The 5,630-nt window shown below is 45.7% G+C and overlaps 1 pseudogene; it reads left to right on the top strand.

Annotated features, from left to right (window-relative positions):
* The first annotated feature begins 3,706 nt into the window (after positions 1 to 3,706).
* On the top strand, positions 3,707 to 4,954 carry LOC103655856 (protein CUP-SHAPED COTYLEDON 1-like; annotated as a pseudogene).
* The last annotated feature ends 676 nt before the right edge of the window (positions 4,955 to 5,630 follow it).

Raw genomic sequence — 5,630 nt, 5'->3', positions numbered from 1 at the left:
CACGTCCTAATCAAAATGTTGTAGGTACCAAGTGGGTATTTCGCAACAAGCAAGATGAGCATGATGTGGTGACAAGGAACAAAGCCTGACTTGTGGCCAAAGGTTATTCACAAGTCGAAGGTTTGGACTTTGGTGAAACTTATGCACCCGTAGCTAGGCTTGAGTCAATTCGTATATTACTTGCCTATGCTACTTACCATGGCTTTACACTTTATCAAATGGACGTGAAAAGTGCCTTCCTCAATGGACCAATCAAGGAAGAGGTCTATGTTGAGCAACCTCCTGGCTTTGAAGATAGTGAGTACCCTAACCATGTGTATAAATTCTCAAAGGCGCTTTATGGGCTCAAGCAAGCCCCAAGAGCATGGTATGAATGCCTGTGAGATTTCCTTATCACTAATGGCTTCAAAGTTGGTAAAGCCGATCCTACACTCTTTACTAAAACTATTGCAAAAAGATTTATTTGTATGCCAAATTTATGTTGATGATATCATATTTGGGTCTACTAACAAATCTACTTGTGAATAGTTTAGTAGGATCATGATACAAAAATTCGAGATGTCTATGATGGGGGAGTTGAAGTATTTCCTAGGATTTCAAGTCAAGCAACTCCAAGACGACAACTTCATCAGCCAAACAAAGTACATTCAAGATATACTTAACATGTTTGGAATGAAGGATGCCAAGCCCATCAAGACACCCATGGGAACAAATGGGCATATCGACCTCGACACGGGAGGTAAGTTTGTAGATCAAAAGGTATACCGGTCGATGATAGGATCTTTACTCTATTTATGTTCATCTCGACTGGATATTATGCTTTCCGTATGCATGTGTGCAAGGTTCGAAGCTGATCCTAAGGAAGTTCACCTTAGGGCCGTGAAAAGAATCATGAGATATTTAGTTTACACTCCTAAGTTTGGACTTTGGTACCCTAAGGGATCTACTTTTGATTTAATAGGATATTCCGATGCTGATTGGGCAGGGTGTAAAATTGATAGGAAGAGCACATCAGGGAGTTGTCAGTTTCTAGGGAGATCCCTGGTGTCTTGGGCTTCAAAGAAACAAAACTCAGTAGCTCTTTCTACCGCCGAAGCCGAGTATATTGCCGCAAGCCATTGTTGTGCGCAATTACTTTGAATGAGGCAAACCCTTAGGGACTATGGCTACAAATTGAGCAAAGTCCCTCTCCTATGTGACAATGAGAGTGCAATCCGCATGGCGGATAATCCCGTTGAACACAGCCGCACTAAGCACATAGACATTCGATATCACTTTTTGAGAGATCACAAACAAAGGTGGGATATCGAAATTTCTTATGTTAGCACCAAAGAACAATTAGCCGATATCTTTACCAAGCCTTTAGATGAGAAAACCTTTAGCAAACTTCGGAATGAGCTAAATATACTTGATTCTCGGAATTTTGATTGAAACATTGCACACATAGCAATTTTTATATACCTTTGATCATGTCTCTTTCATTTGGCACATATACATATTTCTTATTCTTCTTATGCCTAAGCTAAGACTAATATGGTTCAATGAGCATCTTTTGTATTAAGTCTTAGATTGAAAGGGAAATGGAGTATTCGGCAAAGACATCGCTTCCACTCAACTCCATCGGTATTATCTACCCTTTGCCGGTATTCTGTCACCACACTCCAAATTGGTATAATCCTTCACTCTTATTTACTTGTGCCAATGGGAGAAAGTAAAGGGCTCTCAAAGTCTCCGTTTTTGGCGATTAATGCCAAAGGGGGAGAAAGTATTAAGCCAAAAGCAAAAAGGACCGCACCACCACCTAATTTTAATTGTGTTTCGAAAATTTTAAATTGGTATATTTCAAATCGGTATTGTTTTAAAACCTCAATTGGTATCTTGTTATGACAACCTTTTCAATTAGTATGTTTATTTTCAATTGGTATATATAAAGATAAATTTTCAAATTGGTATCTATTAAAACCCTCTTGAAAACTAAGAGGAGAATTTCATTCAGGGGAAGTTTTGTTTAGTCAAATAAAAAGCATTTGAAACAGGGGGAGAAATTTTCAAATCTTGAAAATGCTTCTTGCAATCTTATTAATACACCTTTGACTATTTGCAGAAGACTTTGAAAAGATTTTCCAAAAAGATTTGCAAAAACAAAACAAGTGGTGCAAACGTGGTCCAAAATGTTAAATAAAAGAAAGCAATCCATTCATATCTAGTGAAATTATCAAATTGGTTTAATTCCAAGTAACCTTTGCACTTACCTTATGCAAACTAGTTCATTTCTACACTTCATATATTTGCTTTGGTTTGTGTTGGCATCACTCACCAAAAAGGGGGAGATTAAAAGGGAAATAGGGTTAACCTTTTCCCACAATTAATTTTGGTGGTTGAATGCCCAACACAAATATATGGACTAACTAATTTGCTCTAGAATACATGTTCTACAGGTGCAAAAAGGTTCAACACAAACCAATAAATATTCAAGTTAGGGATCCAAATTCAAAGGAGCAAAGAAACCAAGTGTGATGGGATCTGGCGCACCGGGCAATGTCCGGTGCACCAGGTCCATACTGGGCTGAATCAGCCACTCTCGGGTTTTAGAAGGCGCACTCCGCTATAATTCACCGGACTGTCCGGTGTGCCACCGGACTGTCCGGTGCACCAGCGGAGCAATGGCTATCCAGCGCAACGGTCGACTGCAACGGCGCCTGACAGCGCTACAGTGGAGAATAGTGCGCGGTAGAGTCAGAGCGCAGAGTTAGAGGCGCATCGAACAATGACCTGTCCGGTGTGGCACCGGACTGTCCGGTGCCGCATGAGGACAAATCCTCCAATGGTCAACTGCTCCAGAACCCTAACGGTTGGGTGACGTGGCGACGCACCGGACTCTCCGGTGCGCCCATCGCCAGCAGCCTTCCCCAAGGGCTTGTTGGTGGTTGAGGGCTATAAATACCCCCAACCAGCACAACTCCAAGCATCCAAGTCTTCTGAAGTTTTCATTAAATACAAGAGCTAGTGCATTCACTCCTAGACACAAATCAAAAGATCAAAGCCTCTCTAAGTACCAAAATTCACTCCAATCACCTAGTGACTTGAGAGAGTGTTTGTTTATGTTCTTTTGCGCTCTTGTGCTTGGATTGCTTTATTCCTTTCTCATTCTTGTTCTCAAGTGAATTGTAATCAAAGCAAGAGACATCTAAGTTATGGTGGTCCTTGCGGGGTCTAAGTGACCCGTTTGATTAAGGAGAAAGCTCACTGGGTCTAAAGTGACCGTTTAAGAGAGGGAAAGGGTTGAAAGAGACCTGGTCTTTATGACCACCTCAACAGGGATTAGGTTGTTTGGAACCGAACCTCGGTAAAACAAATCACCGTGTTCATTCGCTTGATTTTCATTTGATTTGTTTTCCCATCTCTCCCGGACTTGATTTAAGTTCTAACGCTAACCCTGGCTTGTAATTTGTGTTTAAAGTTATAAATTTCAGATTACACCTATTCACCCCCTTTAGACGACTTTCAGTATGCTAAGAGAGAAGTAGTGGATTTCGATGAAGTATTTGCACCAGTGGCTAGACTGGAAACTGTGAGAGTCCTTATAGCTCTTGCAGCACATGGGAACTGGGAGTTACACCATATGGATGTGAAGTCTGCATTTCTGAATGGGAGTCTCAAAGAGGAGGTATGTGTTAAACAGCCCCCTGGTTTCCAAAGCTCTCAGATGGCAAAAAAAGTTTTCAAGTTAAACAAAGCTTTGTATGGGCTGAAACAAGCTTCCAGAGCTTGGAATGCAAAGCTATTCTCAGAATTAGGTATGTCGGGTTTCATAAAATGCCAAGTGGAGCATGCAGTTTACAGGAAGGGAACATGTGAATCTCTACTGGTCATAGGTGTTTATGTTGATGATCTTTTGTGGGCCATCAGTTAACAGAATTGGAGAGTTTACAGGAAGCGACCGCAAGTACCCCACGGACCTACGCACCAACCGCGCCACCGGCGCCGGCTACTGGAAGGCCACCGGCAAGGACCGCGAGGTGCTCAACGCCGCCACCGACGCGCTCCTTGGCATGAAGAAGACGCTCGTCTTCTACAAGGGCCGGGCTCTGCGCGGTGAGAAGACCAAGTGGGTCCTCCACCACCTCAATGGCGACGCTCGCCGCCCCTGCAAGGTACGTAGCATTGTAGTACGAACGTACACCGTGAAATGAACCGATCTGTTTAGGACAGAATGACGCAGCTAGCTAAGACCAGGGTGACGACTGATCTCCGGACTAAAGTTTAGTTTAGGGTTTAGAGTTGAGTTAGGAGGACTAATTAAATATAAACTGATTATATATTATGAACCATAGGTAATTAGTGAGACAAATCTATTAAATCTAACTAATCTATAATTATCACATATGCTTGTTAACTGTAGCCAAACATAGCGTGCTAATCCTGACTGTTGATTTGCTGAATCTTTTCATGCACATTTGTACACGCAGGAGGAATGGGTCATCTGCAGGATACTGCATGCACAAGGCAGGCGACCTATACAACAAGCTGATGGTGGTGAAGAGCCCCTACTACCTCCCCATGGCAATGGACCCCTCCAGCTTCTGCTTCCAGCAGGACCCCACAACGCCTCCACTCCCGAACCCTAGCGGCTGCCTGAGCCTCGGCCTCCCCTTCCACCACGGCCACCCTAACATGTAGCTGCCTCCATTGCCGCCGATGCCGAGCAAGGTCGTCTTCCCCGGAGCAGCGGCCAGCTGCTGCATGCAGCAAGAGCCGGCGAACGGCACCAACAACGTCATGCCCTTGGCACCGCTTCCCTCCCTTCACCCCCATCGTCGCCGGCAAGCCGGCCAAGGAGCCTCCACCACCTACCTGGTGGCTCGAGGCCTACATGCAGCACGGTGGTGGGTTCCTCTATGAGATGGGCTCAGCTGCAGCGCCCAGGAGCGCCACTACCGGAATAGGGCGCTGAGGCACTCGACAAACCCTGAAAAACACTCGGCAAAGTCTTTGCCGAGTGTAAATCGGTAAAGACCGGCTTCTTTGCCGAGTATTTTTTATCATACACTTGGTAAAAGTTATAGACGGCTGTTGGCGGACTTTTGCCAAGCGCCGCCTGCTGTTCATTTAGGGTTTCCCCCCGTATTTAAAAAAAATGAGGCCAGCCAACTGGGCCACTACAAGGCCCGGAGGCCGAGCGACCCAGCCGGCTAGGTGGATGGCCTGGGCACTTCGGTGCCTCGGCTAGAAACCACTGAGAGGGTGGGGAGCAGATGGCCGAGCGAACGGCTGGCAGCGGTGGTAACCGCTGCTCCGTTCTCTCTGGCGTCCTCGTTCAACGACCGCAGCTCTCTCCCCTCTTCTCGGTAACAGACTCTCGCCCGACTCCTTAAGTGGATCCCCTTCCCCTGCTCTCTCTCTGAAGGAAACACAGAGACAGAGGGCTCTATGGTTCCATCCAATCCACTGTTTCGGCAAGAAATCCTTCGATCTGCTCGATTCCGGGTGTCCAGGTCTCGTCCGTATCGTCGGCCGTCTGTCGTTCTCAGTGGTGGTGGTGTGGTGCTGTTGATGCCGTGCCTTGGTGCTGCTCGTTGATTCTCTGGTCTCTGTCCACCGTGGCCTGGTGCTTGGGCTCCCTGCTGCGC

The sequence above is a fragment of the Zea mays genome, chromosome 4, assembly GCF_902167145.1.
Source record: "Zea mays cultivar B73 chromosome 4, Zm-B73-REFERENCE-NAM-5.0, whole genome shotgun sequence".
In the NCBI taxonomy this organism is placed as follows: Eukaryota; Viridiplantae; Streptophyta; class Magnoliopsida; order Poales; family Poaceae; genus Zea; species Zea mays.
Note: the sequence above shows the minus strand (reverse complement) of the source record. Positions and strands in the feature narration are given on the sequence as shown.